Source organism: Coregonus clupeaformis, chromosome 12, assembly GCF_020615455.1.
Source record: "Coregonus clupeaformis isolate EN_2021a chromosome 12, ASM2061545v1, whole genome shotgun sequence".
Classification (NCBI taxonomy): domain Eukaryota; kingdom Metazoa; phylum Chordata; class Actinopteri; order Salmoniformes; family Salmonidae; genus Coregonus; species Coregonus clupeaformis.
The window spans coordinates 51,864,229-51,884,933 of record NC_059203.1 but is presented as its reverse complement, the minus strand read 5'-3'; the positions used below and the strand labels follow the sequence as shown (position 1 = coordinate 51,884,933).

Below are 20,705 nucleotides of genomic sequence, written 5' to 3'. Positions count from 1 at the left end.
CTTAACAGGGTGTCTAGGAAACAGGGCTGTCCTGTGTTCTGGGGCCTTTCTTTTGCACTACCACTGCAAGGGGGAGCGTTTTAGAGAGTGCACATCCTGTTAAAACCAGTCTGGTGAATGAATAGTCACCAGTGTGAGGACCTCCAGCTCTGTTTGTTAGGCTGTAGGGTGTTTTAGCCACTGAGGATCCCTGTCTGCAGTGTCCCCCCCTGTCCCCCCACTCCCCATCTCACATGGTCTACCACCACCATGTCACCCAGCCCTTTGAAGTGGCACACTCAGACAGCCCTGAGGGCAGCAGTTCCTCCATAACACTTCCATTGTGCAGCTAGTCACGGTCTCTCTCCTTTCTTTCTCTCACCCCCACTCTCTCTCTCTTCTTCTCTCCCACTCCCTATCTAGCACTCTCTAGACATTAAAATGAGGTTTAGAGGCATGTAGGGTAGATGACTGATTTGAGTGTGGTTAGGAGAGGGGAATAGGCTGGATGAGGTAAGTCAGGTGCGTATCAGATGTCATCTTTAATGGGAGTGAGACCCTCAAAATGGCCATGCTCTTCTTCCTCCTCCTCCACCTCCTCATCCTCTCTACCCCTACTACCTGGCCAGGTCATGTTGCGGATGCCTGGAATGTGTGGAAGCAGATTCCACAGCATTGGGTTGCCAGGTGTGACTACCTCACGACCCCTCCAGCTGCCCCTGATTGACTTTCGCCTCACCAGGCATTGTTGAGCCGTGCTGGCTGAAGTATGAGCTCATAGATAGTGTCGCTCACAGGGTAAATCTGATTTAAATCGCAGAGGGGTGAATAAGCAATGTATTATTGTAATTAAAGTGACACAGACACAAAGGCCTCAGAGCTCAAACCATGGCATCACGTCATTGACTCATTCAACTTTAATATGGCTAACAGAGTTTAGACAGGGATGTGCTGTGAAGGATTCTGTTCCTGGAGTCATTTGTTCTCATCTTATCTTCATCTCACAGCTGTTGATGTAATGTATGTCAGAATGTTTCTCCTCTTGTCTCCTCTTTTAAAGGATGTCCCTACTGTGGCAGGTGTTCCCTGAAAGAAAACATAACAATCTCACTAGGGTCTTTGGATATTAACGGTTAATAAATGAATGTATTATAAAGATAATAAATTGTATTTACAGGATGATGATAATAACTTCCAAATGGACTACATCGTTGCTGCCTCTAACTTGAAGGCAGAGAACTATGACACCCCAACTGCTGATCGTCAGAAGGTTAGAATCTTCCTTATTTTCCCTTATCACAACGACACTACTGAGAGAAACTGAGAGTTAACGGCAACCCTCTCCACCCCCTCACACACACGCACCACACACACACTCACCACACACACACACATACACTCTTCCCCGTCCCCCTCCGTCCTGGCTGTGTTTTCTATTGTTGCTCTCACCTGCCCTGAAGCCACCAAGCGAGCATTAAAAGAGGAAAGACGGCCCACTCACCTTTGTTCCTGAGGCAGAACAAATCACTTTACCCGTTGTCCCCTGGGATGTGTTACCTGAGCCGGGCCAGGGCCCCACACACACAGACACCCAGACAGATGGGGGGGTGTCTGCATGCTTCCCAGCCGAAACAGTTGAGAACAGTTCGTGCTCATATTATGACGACATTTTGGGACGTTTTTGTTTGTTTTTGGCTGTTCGGGCACACAACATTTTTTATCGAGGTAAGCCGACATCGGTAGCCGAAGTCTATGCCCCTTCGTCGGTGATTGGTCAACAGTAGGGATTCTTCAATTATGTGTTTGTTGTAATTCAATGAGAGATTAATCATTTCAGGCACATTTTTTCGCTTGATAAATATTTCACCAAACATCTTAGCTAGATAAAATGACATATTTCTTGAGTTATCTTCAATTAATTCTGACTTTGAGGAAGTGATACTGGCTACGCCATCTCAAAATGGACAAGCAGTACTATTGCCGCTTTTTTCTTGTTTTTCAAGCGAAGGTATTTTTAGGGAGTACGTGAGCACACTCGTTCGGTTCGCCTAGCCGAGTTCGGCTAGGTGCCAGTCGAACTGAACTGAAGCATGCAGAAACCTTTAGACGGGGGGACACTTTTCAGCCGTACTGGAACTAATGCATGTTTGATCTTGTTTATAGATGACATCACCTTTATTCCCCCTGTCCTTCCTTTTTGTTCTCCTAATAGCACCTTAGCAGACATCCAGGAACACACACACACTCTCAGACTGACAGTTTCTTTCCCATCTCATCCACAGAGTAAGCTGATTGTGAGGCACATAATCCCGGCTATAGCCACGACCATGGCTGAGGTGACAGGTCTGATGTGTGTGGAGCTGTACAAGGAGGATCAGCTCCTACCGCTCAGCCTACATCAACCTGGCTGTCCAATACACTCTTAGAAAAAAAGGTGCTAAGTAGAACCATACAGGGTTCTTTGGTTTGTCCCCATAGGCGAACCCGTCCTGGTTCTGGGTAGAAGCCTTTGCAGAGAGTTCAAAGAAACCCATGCCTATGGTTCTACCTAGAACCCTCTATGAAGGGTTCTACCGAGAACCCTTTTATCTTCGGAGGGTTCTTCCTAAAACCGGCTATGAATGGTTCCACCAACCTTATTAGCCATTAAAATGTATTTATGACAATACAATACATATTTACCAAAAATTAGGAACACCTGCTCTTTCCATTACATAGACTGACCAGGTGAATCCAGGTGAACGCTATGATCCCTTATTGATGTCACTTGTTAAATCCACTTCAATCAGTGTAGATGAAGGGGAGGAGACAGGTTAAGGAAGGATTTTTAAGCCTTGAAACAATTGAGACATGGATTGTGTATGTGTGCCATTCAGAGGGTGAATGGGAAAGACAAAAGTTTTAAGTGTCTTTGAACGGGGCATGGTAGTAGGTGCCAGGCGCACCGGTTTGAATGTGTCAAGAACTGCAACGCTGCTGGGTTTTTCACGCTCACTATTTCCCGTGTGTATCAAGAATGGTCCACCACCCAAAAGACATCCAGACAACTTGACACAACTGTGAGAAGCATTGGAGTCAACATGGGCCAGCATCCGTGTAGAACGCTTTTGACACCTTGTAGAGTCCATGCCCTGACGAAATGAGGCTGTTCTGAGGGCAAAAGGGGGTGTAACTCAATATTAGAAATGCGTTCCTAATGGTTTGTACAGTAAGTGTATATCATACGGCCTTTCCTTGAGGGCCTAGTTATACCCCAGCACAGTGGTGTTGACTACCAGGGTAGGAAAGATTGAATATTGATACAACCTCAATCATCTAAACTAGAACAACCATCTCAGTAACGGGTGCAATAAATCGGGGAGAGGAAACTCCAACCGAATGCTTCACATGAATGAAACATCTGGGCCATTTTTCTATCTGTGCTTACACTAATAAGTTAGCTTGTGTTTAGCTACATTGGAAAGGAACTAATGTTACTCATAATGTATGTTGACACACGTAGCTAGCTAATGTTAACATGCTGTGTGAGCTCCGTTTGCATCACTTTCAATAGGGGACTTTTATTATGAAGGCGAACCGTAAATTCCAATGTAGTGGCTAATTGCTATTGTGGCTAGCTTCACACATAGGTGAGCCCAGCTTGCTATCTAGTTAGTTAGCGAGTAGCAACCATAGCATAGCTATTTGACAGCTTTAGGTTAGAAAACTAGCTAGCTAGCTAGCATGTTAGCTAATCCAAACAAAACTCAACAGATTGCATGGAAAGTATATTATGTAGAATGTGTTATGGTAACTAGTTAGCTAGCTAGCCTAGTTGGTAGGCCTAACAAAAACGCCAGCTAAAGTTTGCTACCTAGCTAGCTATGTTTGCTAACTAGCTAGCTACAGTTAGCCAGAGCCATATAGGGCTCTGCAATGAGCTAGCTGAGGTAGCTGGCAAATGCTAGCTAGATAGCTGACTTCCTATGTTAAATTGTCCAGTAGAAATCATGTATCCCCCAAAAAAGCTAAACAAATTGCATGGAAAACATACTTTCTCTCTCCTGTCTTTTTTTCTTTCATGGCAATCTATCATGTCTGGATTTTGCACACTGACCTTCTCGACCCCGTTCTTTGCGTACTGTCACATGACGTCAGTGTCAACACAAATGGACATGTTCGAGGTCGTTATTTCGAGTGTGTTGCGCAGATGGGCAGACATTCATTTAAGCCTTAATTCCTTGACATGATGCCTTAATAAATATATAATTACACCAATGCATCACATCCAAAAGTGAAAATGTTCTTCAACAGTGAAAGGTTACACGATCGAATAAGAGTTTGTCTTATGACCATTTTAATTGCATTTATAAACCATTATTCAACCAAGCTTAAAATTTGGCAAGCACAAATGACTATATCACAATTTTAACCATAACTGTTTATTAATGTGTAAAAAAAATAATCTTGATGATTAAAGCAATTGACCCATTGTCAAAAACACTTACATCATTTAACAATTTAAACTATTGTCACGCCCTGACTTATGGGACTCTGTATGTTGAGTCAGGGTGTGATGTTCTATGTTAGTAGTTCTATGTTTTCTATCTAATATGTGTAGATCTATGTTGGCCGGTGTGGTTCCCAATCAGAGGCAGCTGTCGCTCATTGTCTCTGATTGGGGATCATACTTAGGCAGCCTATTGGCACTCGTTAGTTGTGGGATCTTGTTCCGTGTTTAGGCTAGTTTTTTGTTCAGCCTTTGGACGTCACGTTTCGTTTGGTTTGTTGTTTTGTCGTGTGTTTATTCGTTGTAAATAAACATGTATGCATATCACGCTGCGCCTTGGTCTGACCCGTCCTTAAATGAACGTGACAACTATTTTGGGATGTGAACCATTTGTGAACCTGTTTTTGCCATTGCGCTCATAAACTTCCATGAATTTCAAACAAAAGCTTGACCTGGGCCTGGGAATCAGACTCCAGAGCCCATTATAGGCTCTTTGCAGAACGTTACTTCCGTATTTAGTGAACAGTACCCACTATTTCCGGCGCAGCTGGAAGTTGTCACTCAGTGAGTGAAAATGGCGGATGTTTTCTCTCGGTGCCTTCAGGAGTTGCCGAAGTTGACCGTAAACAATATCCACGAATTGTCCAGGCCACAACTTCAGTGATGAAAAGGTAATTGGAGAAGGGCTTTAAATTCTACGTGTCGTTCCATTTAACCGATTACGAAGGTATGTATACTTAACATTATTAGCCAACTAGCTAGCTAGCTAAGCTAGCTCAGTAATTGCCAACAGCGACAGCGTTAGCCAGCTCACTAAACTAGTAAACAAAACCACCGAAGTGAACTTACTACATGGCGATCTAAACAGAGTTGTGACAATGAGGAGATCGGTTCTCAGTTGGCTAACACATATCACAGGGTTTGTGCAGGCTGAAATATGGTGTGCTGGGATGCTATCGGCAGTGATGTAAACTAAAGTACCAGCACTTAAAGATGCACTCTAGGATCTTAAGCACAACACATTTGTAACATGTCATGCAAATTGCAAAATGTGTTGTTGTTTTTTGCAGCACGTAAAATATCATACGAAATGGGTGACATAGTACACAATTTGATGACGTAGTGCACAAAAAATGGGGACCATTTTTGGCTCATGAGTACCACTTTCAAAACCACTGTCTGAAATCATACAAAAGTTTGAGAGTGCATCTCAAATCAAATCAAATCAAATTGTATTGGCCACATGCGCCGAATACAACAGGTGCAGACATTACAGTGAAATGCTTACTTACAGCCCTTAACCAACAGTGCATTTATTTTTAACAAAAAAGTTTAAAAAAACAACAACATAAAAAGTGTTGAGAAAAAAAGAGCAGAAGTAAAATAAAATAACAGTAGGGAGGCTATATATACAGGGGGGTACCGGTGCAGTGTCAATGTGCGGGGGCACCGGCTAGTTGAGGTAGTTGAAGTAATATGTACATGTGGGTAGAGTTAAAGTGACTATGCATAAATAATTAATAGAGTAGCAGAAGCGTAAAAGGATGGGGTGGGGGGGCAGTGCAAATAGTCCGGGTAGCCATGATTAGCTGCTCAGGAGTCTTATGGCTTGGGGGTAGAAGCTGTTGAGAAGTCTTTTGGACCTAGACTTGGCACTCCGGTACCGCTTGCCATGCGGTAGCAGAGAGAACAGTCTATGACTAGGGTGGCTGGAGTCTTTGACAATTTTGAGGGCCTTCCTCTGACACCGCCTGGTATAGAAGTCCTGGATGGCAGGAAACGTGGCCCCAGTGATGTACTGGGCCGTACGCACTATCCTCTGTAGTGCCTTGCGGTCGGAGGCCAAGCAGTTGCCATACCAGGCGGTGATGCAACCAGTCAGGATGCTCTCGATGGTGCAGCTGTATAATTTTTTGAGGATCTGAGGACCCATGCCAAATCTTTTCAGTCTCCTGAGGGGGAATAGGCTTTGTCGTGCCCTCTTCACGACTGTCTTGGTGTGTTTGGACCATGATAGCTCGTTGGTGATGTGGACACCAAGGAACTTGAAGCTCTCAACCTGTTCCACTACAGCCCCGTCGATGAGAATGGGGGACGTGCTCAGTCCTCTTTTTTTTCCTGTAGTCCACAATCATCTCCTTTGTCTTGGTCACGTTGAGGGAGAGGTTGTTATCCTGGCACCACACGGCCAGTTCTCTGACCTCCTCCCTATAGGCTGTCTCATCATTGTCGGTGATCAGGCCTACCACTGTTGTGTCGTCGGCAAACTTAATGATGGTGTTGGAGTCGTGCCTGGCCATGCAGTCATGGGTGAACAAGGAGTACAGGAGGGGACTGAGCACGCACCACTGAGGGGCCCCCGTGTTGAGGATCAGTGTGGCAGATGTGTTGTTACCTACCCTTACCACCTGGGGGCGGCCCGTCAGGAAGTCCAGGATCCAGTTGCAGAGGGAGGTGTTTAGTCCCAGGATCCTTAGCTTAGTGATGAGCTTAGAGGGCACTATGGTGTTGAATGCTGAGCTGTAGTCAATGAATAGCATTCTCACGTAGGTGTTCCTCTTGTCCAGGTGGGAAAGGGCAGTGTGGAGTGCAATAGAGATTTCATAATCTGTGGATCTGTTGGGGCGGTATGCAAATTGGAGTGGGTCTAGGGTTTCTGGGATAATGCTGTTGATGTGAGCCATGACCAGCCTTTCAAAGCACTTCATGGCTACAGACGTCAGTGCTACGGGTCGGTAGTCATTTAGGCAGGTTATCTTAGAGTCCTTGGGCACGGGGACTATGGTGATCTTCTTGAAACATGTTGGTATTACAGACTCAGTCAGGGACATGTTGAAAATGTCAGTGAAGACACTTGCCAGTTGGTCAGCACATGCTCGGAGTACACGTCCTGGTAATCCGTCTGGCCCTGCGGCCTTGTGAATGTTGACCTGCTTAAAAGTCTTACTCACATCGGCTACGGAGAGCCTGATCACATTGTCATCCGGAACAGCTGGTGCTCTCATGCATGCTTCAGTGTTGCTTGCCTCGAAGCGAGCATAGAAGTGGTTTAGCTCGTCTGGAAGTCTTGTGTCACTGGGCAGCTCGCGGCTGTGCTTCCCTTTGTAGTCTGTAATAGTTTTCAAGCCCTGCCACATCCGACGAGCGTCAGAGCCAGTGTAGTACGATTCAATCTTAGTCCTGTATTGACTCTTTGCCTGTTTGATGGTTCGTCGGAGGGCATAGCGAGATTTCTTATAAGCGTCCGGGTTAGAGTCCCGCTCCTTGAAAGCGGCAGCTCTACCCTTTAACTCAGTGCGGATGTTTCCTGTAATCCATGGCTTCTGGTTGGGGTATGTACGTACGGTCACTGTGGGGACGACATCATCGATGCACTTATTGATGAAGCCAGTGACTGATGTGGTGTACTCCTCAATGCTGTCTGAAGAATCCCGGAACATGTTCCAGTCTGTGCTAGCAAAACAGTCCTGTAGCTTAGCATCTGCGTCATCTGACCACGTTTTTATTAACCGAGTCACTGGTGCTTCCTGCTTTAGTTTTTGCTTATAAGCAGGAATGAGAAGGATTTAAGTTTCCCTGCATTAAAGTCCCCGGCCACTAGGAGCGCTGCATCTGGATGAGCGTTTTCCTGTTGATTTATGGCCTTATACAGCTCATTCAGTGCAATCTTAATGCCAGCATTGGTTTGTGGTGGTAAATAGACAGCTATGAAAAATATAGATGAAAACTCTCTTGGTAAATAGTGTCATCTTTAAGTACAAATACTTTAAAGTACTACTTAAGTAGTTTTTTGGGGTATCTGTACTTTTACTTTTACTCCGCTACAGTTCTAACATTATTTTTTTTTTTTACTCAATACATTTTCCATGACACCCTAAAGTACTCATTACATTTCTAATGCTTAGCAGGACAGGAAAATTGTCAAATTCACACACTTATCAAGAGAACATCCCTGGTCATCCCTACTGCCTCTGACCTTGCGGACTCACTAAACACAAATGCTTTGTTTGATAATGATGTTTGAGTGTTGGACTGTGCCCTAGCTATCTATAATATGTTTTTTATTGTGCCGTCTGATTTGCTTAATATAATCCTCCTCCTCCTCCTCCTCCCCCTCCCTCCACCCTCTCTGTGGATGACTTAGTCAACCATTTTGAAAAGAAGGTTGACGACATCCAATCCTCATTTATTAAGTCAAATGACACCGCTGGTCCTGCTCACACTGCCCTACCCTATGCTTTGACTTCTTTCTCCCCTCTCTCTCCAGATGAAATCTTGCGACTTGTGACGGCCGGCCGCCCAACAACCTGCCCGCTTGACCCTATCCCCTCCTCTCTTCTCCAGACCATTTCCGGAGACCTTCTCCCTTACCTCACCTCGCTCATCAACTCATCATTGACCGCTGGCCATGTCCCTTCCGTCTTCAAGAGAGCGAGAGTTGCACCCCTCCTCAAAAAACCTACACTCGATCCCTCCGATGTCAACAACTACAGACCAGTATCCTTTCTTTCTTTTCTCTCCAAAACTCTTGAGCGTGCCGTCTCTAGCCAACTCTCCTGCTATCTCTCTCAGAATGACCTTCTTGATCCAAACCAGTCAGGTTTCAAGACTGGTCATTCAACTGAGACTGCTCTTCTCTGTGTCACGGAGGCTCTCCACACTGCTAAAGCTAACTCTCTCTCCTCTGCGCTTATCCTTCTAGACCAATCCGCTGCCTTTGATACTGTGAACCATCAGATCCTCCTTACCACCCTCTCCGAGTTGGGCATCTCCGGCACTACTCACTCTTGGATTGCATCCTACCTGACAGGTCGCTCCTACCAGGTGGCGTGGCGAGAATCTGTCTCCGCACCACGTGCTCTCACCACTGGTGTCCCCCAGGGCTCAGTTCTAGGCCCTCTCCTATTCTCTCTATACACCAAGTCACTTGGCTCTGTCATATCCTCACATGGTCTCTCCTATCATTGCTACGCAGATGACACATAATTAATTTTCTCCTTTCCCCCTTCTGATAACCAGGTGGAGAATCGCATCTCTGCATGTCTGGCAGACATATTAGTGTGGATGTCGGATCACCACCTCAAGCTGAACCTCGGCAAGACGGAGCCGCTCTTCCTCCTGGGGAAGGACTGCTCGCTCCATGATCTCGCCATCACGGTTGACAACTCCATTGTGTCCTCCTCCCAGAGTGCAAAGAACCTTGGCGTGACCCTGGACAACACCCTGTCGTTCTCCGCTAACATCAAAGTGGTGACCCGATCTTGCAGGTTCATGCTCTACAACAGGATTCTTCAATTCCGGTCCTGGAGGGCCGAAACACCTCTGTTTTTCATCCTCTCCTTCTAATCAGGGGTTAATTCAGACCTGGGACACCAGGTGAGTGCAATTAACTACCAGGTAGAAATAAAAAACAGAAGTGTTTCGGCCCTCTAGGACCGGAATTGAAGAACCCTGCTCTACAACATTCGCAGAGTACGACCCTACCTTACACAGAAAGCGGCACAGGTCCTAATCCAGGCACTTGTCATCTCCCATCTGGATTACTGCAACTCGCTGTTGGCTGGGCTTCCTGCCTGTGCCATTAAACCTGCCTGTGCAATTATTTTAACTAACTAAATCCTGTGTAACAACTAGTCATTACTTTGTACTTAGGCAAACATTACATGTGCTTTGAAATAGTTTCTTTTTCCTCATCTGGGATGACACTCCTATTAAATCTGTTTTCGTAAACTCAACCAAGTTAACCCAGGTGGTAGATGCTTTTTTTTGGGGAAAGTGCTAGCAACAAAATGTGACCAGAAGACAATATTCCGAAAGTATTTCAAAACCCACACAAAGTAGGCTATTTGATTGACAACGACTCTTACTTCTGTAACAATGTAAAAACTATTCCGACTTTTCAAAATGTAGATAACCTCTCTCAATAAGATTTAGTACAGACCAGGCCTGACACAAAATTTAGAAATAGTAGCTTACTTTGACAATAATTCAGTGAATTGAATGCGGTGGCAGACAGGTTGGTGTTAAACACCAGATCTGAAATAATAACTGACTCCTACCACTTTTAAAAACAACTTCAAAACCCTTGCCACTGTCACTTTAGACCCAGGCTGTGTGGTACAAGGGTGAATGGTGGGACTTGGGCCAGACACACTCCATGGAAATGAAGGCACCCCTCTCGGGTGTGCCCTCCCTCTTCCTCTCCCTCTGCTTTCTCCTCTCCCTTTTCCTCCTCCTCTCCCTCTTCCTCTCTCCCATTCCTTCCTCCTCTCCATGGTCCTCTTCCTCTCCATGTTCCTCTCCCTCCTCTTCACTCTCCTCTTCCTCTCTCCCTCCACTCTCCTCTCGCTCCTCTCTCTCTCTCTCTCTCTCTCTCTCTCTCTCTCTCTCTCTCTCTCTCTCTCTCTCTCTCCCTCTCTCACACTGTCTCTCTCTTCCTTTCTCTCTTTTTCTCAACCATACACATACTCTCTTCCTAATAATCACCTCATATGGGGTTTCCATAATAATTTGTGTGATGCAGTTAAACAAATCCCATTCCACACACACACACTCACACACACACAGTAAACAGTATCACCATGATGCTATACAGCACTTTCCATCAATCAAAATGATTAGTGGCCAGATTGTTTCTCAGTTCATGGTGTGCATACTATGTATGTCATACTGATGGATAATCTGACAGGATAGAGTACACTAAAAGACGTTCATGGATATGTTCATAGATGGGTCAGATTATAACCATAAAGGCTATAAAGGGTACACACTTCAAGACCCATGTTCAGATTACTTTTCATAGATGGTAAGAAGTCAAAGTATGTGGCACAGTTGTTTACAGATTCAAAAGATCATCAACTATTGTTTATTTATTTAGGATGTTGAAAGTAAAAGATTACAAAGATGACAGTATGTGCAATTTAGCCAAACAGGTTTAGTATCATTCTTAATCTATTGTGATGGGCATAGTTAGCTGGTTGTCTTTGTAGGGTGGGAGTGAGATGATAAATTGACAGCGTCGTGAGCGAAGCACAATGTTTTCTCCAACTCTCGTTTTCTTGCCTGACAGACCAACTACAGAGTTTGCCAATGTTAGCTGATTAGTTACGAAGCTGGGACAGTTTCCTAATGAATTGCATCGGTAGAAACTGGACAAAACAAGCAACTTGTTAAATGGCTATGTAAACAAATAATCACTGCAACTCAATATCATATGAGCTCCACTGCACGGGCATCTACACTAACATGACACTTAAATAATAGGAAAATGAGGCCATGTATAGCCTATGAATATCTGTACCTAGCAAACATGACAAACCATGACCTAAACCCACAAATTACTCTAATCTCAATTTCTTGCCTGACAGACTAGCTAGCTAGCTATAGCAAGCAGCTGGGCCGTTTCCATATGAATTACATTGGTAGAAACAAGACAAAACAACCAACTAGTTAGCTGCAGCTAAACACTGCAACTATTTCCATGAGACAGAGCAATCATTTGAGCTCCTGCACCACCGCTGATGTGCTCGCCTGTACCAACCAAGTGATCATGACCGGACATGCTAATCTGAGAGCTATTCCCCAAGTTTCACAGCATCAAACATCGACAATGCCACACATATATCTGCTCTTTACTTATTTCACTCACCTCAACATCATCGCCAATCCGTATCACCAACCAACATAGATACAGCCTCTTCCCCAGTGAAAAGTAGTGGCCCTTCGGCGCCGTCATTTTAATGAATTGATTTTTTATTTTAAAAGTCAAATGACAGTATTTCCGGTTTCTGGTTGATGACAACAGCCACGCGAATACGACAACAGGTTGTTGGCAAGTTAATTTTGGAATATTGACACATATATTATTGTTAGAAAAACAAGGCCGTTCGTGGCCGCTATAGTAATTTAAAGAAAGGCTGTTGACTGCCGCTATGGGTTCTAAAGGGTTATTAAAGGTTCTAGGTAGAACCCTTTGCCTTACAAAGAACCCTTGTCTTCCAAAAAGGGTTCTTCTGATCAAAACGATTCTTGGTAGAACCCTATCCTTCCACAAAGAACCCTTTTGGAACCCTTTTTTCTAAGTGTACTGTGTCCTGACAGAGCTCCTCAGGCCGCAGTGCTTCATGACCAGTCAGCACACACACCCTTAGTGTAGAGTGATGAATGCAATTGGTTGTTTAATGGAGAATGAATTGACAGTATTTAGGTGGTAGAACAGCATATAACTGTATTCAGTCTGACTCTTAACTGTTACCTTCACTTAAATGAAGACTCCACTCAAAAACTATGTTTTGGTTTTTGTTTCACAGTCCCACATTGTTTTGCATGTCAGCAGTCAAGTTTGCATCATCATGATGATGCAAAAAACTGCGGACTAATTTAGTTTTGGGGCAGATATTTCCTTTAAGCATTTAGACGTAAATCTCTTCAGCTTTATAGACAGATGAAATCACATCCTTTCAATCTGGAGAGAGTTAGTTCCTGCAGTGAGTGATTGCCCTAAGTGTAAGAAACTACAGTTAACCTGAGAATCCACAGCCCATAAGGGAGGTCTTAACTCAGCACAGTCTAATCCGAGGGGTGTTAGCATCCAGGTAAGGCAGGGAGTAACTGTATACCCACCCACCCACCACCCTGCCTGCAGCTGTGTTTGCACAATCCAGAAGACCTCAATGTATAAAGGCACCCAAGTGTAAAGCAAGAGGAAAGAGCCTGTGCTCTAGAAGAGAGAGCTTTCAGTTCCAAATCTCCAGTGGCTTTAGAGGTAATGCCAGGCTTAATGGGTAATATGGAACAATGGCCACACTTTAGAACCTAGAGGAAGAATTGGCGCATGCCAATAAGAAAGCCAAACAGAACTTGGGGTCTAGTTTTGGGTCATGGGTTGGGAGGGTGCCTGATGATGAGGTAATGCGACCGCCTCCTCCCAACACACCCTCCAGTCCTCCTGTCCCTTGATAGCTCACCTCTACAGGGGGTCTGCCCTGGGGAGTCCGACAGATCAGGGTCGTAGGGGGTCAGAGTGGGGTAACCCTGGTAACTCTGCCCCATGGGACCTGAGGGAGCGGCAAGGGGGGCTTTGAAACAGTGCAGGTCCGGTTACGGCTGTGGTTACCACCATGTTGCAGCTGTGTGATGGGGTGCTCTGATGACAGGTGCAGCTGTGCCTCACTGCCATCCAGTGCTGAGACTGACTCTCTCACCAAACCAGTATAGGACTGTACAGAGTGTACAGATCTCTTTCTCAGCTAAGACCTACCCTGGCCTCTCTTGTTTTGGTATGCCAAAGCTTGTTGAACAACTAGATAGCTATAGCAATATGTAGGCCTGTTTATGAAACCTATTGGAACATATGGGGCAGGGACAATGGCTTTTTTTATGATTAATGTTGAAAATCATGGTTCTTCTCCCTTGTTCTTTCCCCCAGTTATGTCTAGGTAAATTCTGTCTTTTCTCTCACTCTTTCTCTCCCCCCTCTCCATTTTACAGACATTCCAAACCTAGTCAGAATTGCATGGAAAGGTTGATTCACCCCAGGACTGTTAGCAGTCATGCAGAGGTAGCGCTTTCTAGAAACAGGGGGGGGGGGCTCAACTGACCCAGGGTCATGTTTCGGAGGACGCATGACTCTCAACCTTCGCCTCTCCCGAGTCTGTAGGGGAGTTGCAGCGACGGGACAAGACTGTAACTAAAAAAATGTTTAGCTAGGACTGTCTAAGAGAGGTCTGGGGAAAACTTAAAAGTAACTGTTATTGGTAGAGAGATTTGGAACTCTCTTTCTTATTGGTCTATTATTTATCGCCTGGTGTTGTCACCAGGCAGGCCAAAACTTCATCCCACCAAAACAGGTAGAAATTTCAGACGTTATTTTCAAACAGCTCTTACACTAAAAGTGCATTATCATCATTTTCACAATTTCACTGTATTGTTCCGACCTCATAGTACTCTGAGTGTATAAAACATTAGGAACACCTGCTCTTTCCATGACATAGACTGACCAGGTGAATCCAGGTGAAAGTTATGATCCCTTATTGATGTCACCTGTTAAATCTACTTCAATCAGTGTAGCTGAAGGGAAGGAGACAGGTTAAAGAAGGATTTTAAAGCCTTGAGACAATTGAAAGATGGATTGTATATGTGTGCCATTCAGAGGGTGAATGGGCAAGACAAAATATTTAGAGGCACACTCCGGGATTTTGGCAATGATGCCATTTATCTACAGTACTTCCCCAGAGTCAGATGAACTTGTGGATACCATTTTTATGTCTCTGAGTCCAGTAAGAAGGAAGTTAGAGGTAGTTTTGCGAGCCAATGCTAACTAGCGTTAGCGCAATGATACTCATAGACTTCCAGTCATTGTGCTAATGCTAGTTTGCTTTGGCTCACAAAACTACCTGTAACTTAGATCATGCTGGACACAGAGACATAAAAATGGTATCCACGAGTTCATCTGACTGTTGGGAAGTAGATAAAGGGCCTCATTGCCAAAATCCCAAAGTATCCCTTTAAGTGCCTTTGAACAGGGTATGGTAGGTAGTAGGTGCCAGCCGCACCGGTGTGAGTGTGTCAAGAACTGCACCGCTGCTGGGCTTTTCACGCTCAACAGTTTCTCGTGTGTATCAAGGTCCACCACCCAAAGGACATCCAGCAAACTTGACACAACTGTGGGACGCATTGGAGTCAACATGGACCAGAATCCCTGTGAAACGCATTCGACACCTTGTAAGAGTCCATGCCCCAACAAAAAGGGGGTGCAACTCAATATTAGGAAAGGGTTCCTAATGTTTTGTACACTCAGTGTATATAAAATGCAGGAAAATCCCGTTTGATTTGCACTGGGCCTTTAAAGATGTATAACACACTACAAAGTAAATATCTCCTGGCCGTTTCCAGGTGGAGGGGGACAATATTTCCAGACCCTGACTGCTCAAGATTCTTTTTTTGTTGCATCAGCATATATTTTAGCTCAGCCTCTCAATAAGTGTCTTCATATTTTAATGCACAGGCTAACTGCAGCCAACGGCTGGGCTGGGCTGTGTTGAGCTCTGCTGTGTTGGGTTGGGCTGGACTGGGCTGGGCTGTGTTGAGCTCTGCTGTTGTGCTGTGTTGGGCTGGGCTGTGTTGAGCTCTGCTGTGTTGGGTTGGGTTGGGCTGGACTGGGCTGTGTTGAGCTCTGCTGTTGGGCTGGGCTAGTGTATGGCTGACAATCCCCGCACAGGAGGCCTCCAGATGGGGAGAACACAGAGAGCGTGTTAGGTCTGGGTCTGGGTGGGCTCTGGGGGTGAGGAAGGTGATGACAAGCATATCGGTGTGACATGAGATATAGTTCTCTGCAGTTCTGCTCTTCACTCCTTGTGTCAGCTGTGTAGATTTTATCGTGCACACACACATGTGATATATCACACACGTGTCTTCACCTATAGACTTGTGTTCCCAGTGTTCACAGCACACAAATGGTAAGAGATGTACTGCCCACATGAAAAAATACTACAGTTTACTATAGAATACTATAGTATTTACTGTAGTATCCCTCGGTCATGTGTAGTACTTACTATAGAATGTTGTAGTATACTGTAGAATACTATAATAAATACTACAGTATTATCCGCTAAAGAACACTGTGGGAAATACTACAGTAATGTCAACAAAAACACTACAGTCCGCAAAAACACTACACTTTTTTTAAACTATAGTGAATACTACAATATTTAATCTTCATATACCCTGCCATTCCCCTCCCCCATAACGCAATTTGTGCCACCCATAAATGAGAAACCTACATGCCATGTATAGACCATATATTGTGTTCCTTACAGATTATAGAAAAGAGCAGAACTGCTGAACTATCTGTCAAGTCCTATTAACATGGAAATAGTGCTGATGTGGTATTTCTCCAGTAGGTTTTCTCAAGGAGGTCTCCACCTTTATGTCAAAGACAATAAAACAAAAACACCATATTAAATTCCAAAGTATTGTCTGCAAAAACAACACAGTAAGTACTACAGTCTGTGAAAACACTACATTAATTAAAAAAGTATATACTACACTGTAACAGAAAACTGTAATTTATACAGTAATTTTAGCTATTACCAGCAGTAAAAAAACTCATATTTTACTGCAGCATACCGTAAATGATGGTGCATTGTAGTAAAACGGTTAAGCATTATACAATGTCCTTTCGGTATGTTTTGCCCGGTAGTCGCTGCCAGGTTGGAAGCCTTTGGTAGCTAAATGAATAAAATATTCATGAAAATGCTGCAGTGTGTAAACACTTTACCTAGCAGCCAACCTGCTTGCACCAATCCCTTGTAATTACAGTAAAATACTGTGAAATACAAACCCTTCCCCTCAATGAATTTCATTCAATTATTCATTCATTCCGATTACGGTAGCATTGACTTTTTATACAATACTTGCTTTGGTACCGCATTTATATAACAGTAGGTGTACTGTAATATGAAATACTGAATTTTACTCACCACTGAGCTGCCTGAAAGATACTGTCAAATTCATGGCAAACCCTTTACAGTGTACAGTTTATAGTTAACTGTAAACACTACAATATACCACAGTCCGCAAAAAAACACTACAGTGAATACTACAATAAATTCCACAGAAACACTACAGTGAATACTATAGCATTTATACCATCGTATACTATAGTATATTTTCATGTGGGTAGCCTCTCCCTTTGTCGGAGGCAAAGCTATGTGGTTTGCTGCTCTCTTTCTCCTGAGTGTGCTAGAGGCGATATGTCCAGCTGGCCTGTTGGAGGTGTGGGCAGAACCCATCTGGAGGGAGGCCTGGGGTCTGGTTACCTCAGCTCACCTTGGCAGCCTTTGTGTGTGTAGTAGAGGAGGTGTGTGTGGTGGAGGTGTGTGTGGAAGACAAGCTGTCAGGCCAGATGGAAGGATGACAAACACCCCAAAAAAAAGCTGGGTTAAAAACAACCCAACGCTGGTTAAGTATTGGACAGAACACACGTTGGGTTATTTTTGACCTAGCCAGTTGGGTCACTTAGTTGGGTTATTGAGTTATGATCCACTGGGTCAGATCAGAAGACTGGAGGCGTGGATTAGTAGGGGTGTGGCTTTCAGATAATTATTGTTGGCCACCCGTGAGAGTAAATGTAATTCCGGTTCATCTGTTCTGTTGTACTGTCCACACATGTTAAAGGTAATGAACAGTCAAAAATAATGTTTTTCATGAAGTTGGATCAAAGTATGAAAAAAGACTTTTGCTTCAATATTGATCAAGTTTGATCATAAAGTTACTGGTGCCCTCCCCCATGTCAAACACTTGGATTCATTATTAAGGGCATAGGGTGAGGGGTGTGGTTTATAAATCTAGATAGCTACTCTACTGTGCCAAAATTTGACTGTAGGGTGTCAGGAAATAAAATGAAATGTTGATCCTATTTATCTATGGCAACAATACTTGAAGTCGGAAGTTTACATACACTTAGGATGGAGTCATTCAAACTTGTTTTTCAACCACTCCACAAATTTCTTGTTAACAAACTATATTTTTGACAAGTCGGTTAGGACATCTGCTTTGTGCATGACACAATACATTTTTCCAACAATTGTTTACAGACAGATTATTTCACATATAATTCACTGTATCACAATTCCAGTGGGTCAGAAGTTTACATACGCTAAGTTGACTGTGCCTTTAAACAACTTGGAAAATTCCAGAAAATGATGTAATGGCTTCTGATAGGCTAATTGACATAATTTGAGTCAATTGGAGGTGTACCTGTGGATGTATTTCAAGGCCTACCTTCAAACTTAGTGCCTCTTTGCTTGACATCATGGGAAAATCAAAAGAAAAATAATTGTAGACCTCCACAAGTCTGGTTCATCCTTGGGAGCAATTTCCAAACGCCAGAAGGTACCGCGTTCATCTGTACAAACAATAGTATAAACACCATGGGACTACGCATCTGTCATACCGATGAGGAAGGAGACGCGTTCTGTTTCCTAGAGATGAGCGTACTTTGGTGTGAAAAGTGCAAATCAATCCCAGAACAACAGCAAAGGACCTTGTGAAGATGCTGGAAGAAACAGGTACAAAAGTATCTACAGTGGGAAGAACAAGTATTTGATACACTGCCGATTTTGCAGGTTTTCCTACTTACAAAGCATGTAGAGGTCTGTAATTTTGATCATAGGTACACTTCAACTGTGAGAGACGGAATCTAAATCAGAAATCCAGAAAATCACATTGTATGATTTTTAAGTAATTAATTTGCATTTTATTGCATGACATAAGTATTTGATACATCAGAAAAGCAGAACTTAATATTTGGTACAGAAACCTTTGTTTGCAATTACAGAGATCATACGTTTCCTGTAGGTCTTGACCAGGTTTGCACACACTGCAGCAGGGATTTTGGCCCACTCCTCCATACAGACCTTCTCCAGATCCTTCAGGTTTCGGGGCTGTCGCTGGGCATTATGGACTTTCAGCTCCCTCCAAAGATTTTCTATTGGGTTCAGGTCTGGAGACTGGCTAGGCCACTCCAGGACCTTGAGATGCTTCTTACGGAGCCACTCCTTAGTTGCCCTAGCTGTGTGTTTCGGGTCGTTGTCATGCTGGAAGACCCAGCCACGACCCATCTTCAATGCTCTTACTGAGGGAAGGAGGTTGTTGGCCAAGATCTCGAGATACATGTCCCCATCCATCCTCCCCTCAATACGGATCAGTCGTCCTGTCCCCTTTGCAGAAAAGTATCCCCAAAGAATGATGTTTCCACCTCCATGCTTCACGGTTGGGATGGTGTTCTTGGGGTTGTACTCATCCTTCTTCTTCCTCCAAACACGGCGAGTGGAGTTTAGACCAAAAAGCTGTATTTTTTGTCTCATCAGACCACATGACCTTCTCCCATTCCTCCTCTGGATCATCCAGATGTTCATTGGCAAACTTCAGATGGGCCTGGACATGCGCTGGCTTGAGCAGGGGGACCTTGCGTGCGCTGCAGGATTTTAATCCATGACGGCGTGGTGTGTTACTAATGGTTTTCTTTGAGACTGTGGTCCCAGCTCTCTTCAGGTCATTGACCAGGTCCTGCCGTGTAGTTCTGGACTGATCCCTCACCTTCCTCATGATCATTGATGCCCCACGAGGTGAGATCTTGCATGGAGCCCCAGACCGAGGGTGATTGACCGTCATCTTGAACTTCTTCCATTTTCTAATAATTGCGCCCACAGTTGTTGCCTTCTCACCAGGCTGCTTGCCTATTGTCCTGTAGCCCATCCCAGCCTTGTGCAGGTCTACAATTTTATCCCTGATGTCGTTACACAGCTCTCTGGTCTTGGCCATTGTGGAGAGGTTGGAGTCTGTTTGATTGAGTGTGTGGACAGGTGTCTTTTATACAGGTAACGAGTTCAAACAGGTGCAGTTAATACAGGTAATGAGTGGAGAACAGGAGGGCTTCTTAAAGAAAAACTAACAGGTCTGTGAGAGCCGGAATTCTTACTGGTTGGTAGGTGATCAAAAACTTATGTCATGCAATAAAATGCAAAATAATTACTTAAAAATTACAATGTGATTTTCTGGATTTTTGTTTTAGATTCCGTCTCTCACAGTTGAAGTGTACCTATGATAACAATTACAGACCTCTACATGCTTTGTAAGTAGGAAAACCTGCAAAATCGGCAGTGTATCAAATACTTGTTCTCCCCACTGTATATCCACAGTAAAACGAGTCCTATATCGACATAACCTGAAAGGCTGCTCAGCAAGGAAGAAGGCACTGCTCCAAAACCAGCATAAAAAAGCCAGACTACGGTTTGCAACTGCACATGGGGACAAAGATCGTACTTTTGGGAGAACTGTCCTCTGGTCTGATGAAACAAAAATAGAACTGTTTGGCCATAATGACCATCGTTATGTTTGGAGGAAAAAGAGGGAGGCCCATACCTCCTGACAGAGCTGGTGTAACTGTGTCAGGTTTGTAGGCCTCCTTGCTCGCACACGCTTTTTCAATTCTGCCCACAAATGTTTTATAGGATTGAGGTTAGGGCTTTGTGATGGCCACTCCAATACCTTGACTTTGTTGTCCTTAAGCCATTTTGCCACAACTTTGGAAATATGCTTGGGGTCATTGTCCATTTGGAAGACCCATTTGCGACCAAGCTTTAACTTCCTGACTGATGTCTTTAGATGTTGCTTCAACATATCCACATAATTTTCCTTCCACATGATGCCATCTATTTTGTGAAGTGCACCAGTC

The 20,705-nt window shown here is 44.1% G+C and overlaps 1 pseudogene; it reads left to right on the top strand.

Moving 5' to 3' along the window:
- LOC121578495 overlaps positions 1-2,405 on the top strand; it is a 61,643-nt pseudogene extending 59,238 nt beyond the window's left edge.
- The last annotated feature ends 18,300 nt before the right edge of the window (positions 2,406-20,705 follow it).